We start from the raw sequence: 346 nt of genomic DNA on the forward strand, positions 1-346 counted from the left end.
AATTATATTATGGGGTGTGGAAATTGATAAGTACTTGAGGTCAAGGATGTGTCACTGTAAGTCAGCTGGAAAAAGGAAGGGGAGAGAGGGAGCGATAATAAAGAGGGGGGGAGGGGGACGAACGACTGGGGTGAAGGAGAGAGGGAGAGGGGGCAAGGGGGGAGGAGAATTGGGAGGGTGAGAGAGGATGATGATAAAGGAATGAGATAGATGTATTGCGAAATGTCAACCAATAGATGGAGAGTTTCGTAATAGATGGTCAGACTTCATGGCGCTTGTGGGGAGGTCGACCGAGAGAAGTTTTATATTATTTTAAAGCTAATTAACAATTAATTATATATGGCCA

The sequence above is a fragment of the Penaeus monodon genome, chromosome 30 (genome assembly GCF_015228065.2).
Source record: "Penaeus monodon isolate SGIC_2016 chromosome 30, NSTDA_Pmon_1, whole genome shotgun sequence".
Taxonomy (NCBI): Eukaryota; Metazoa; Arthropoda; class Malacostraca; order Decapoda; family Penaeidae; genus Penaeus; species Penaeus monodon.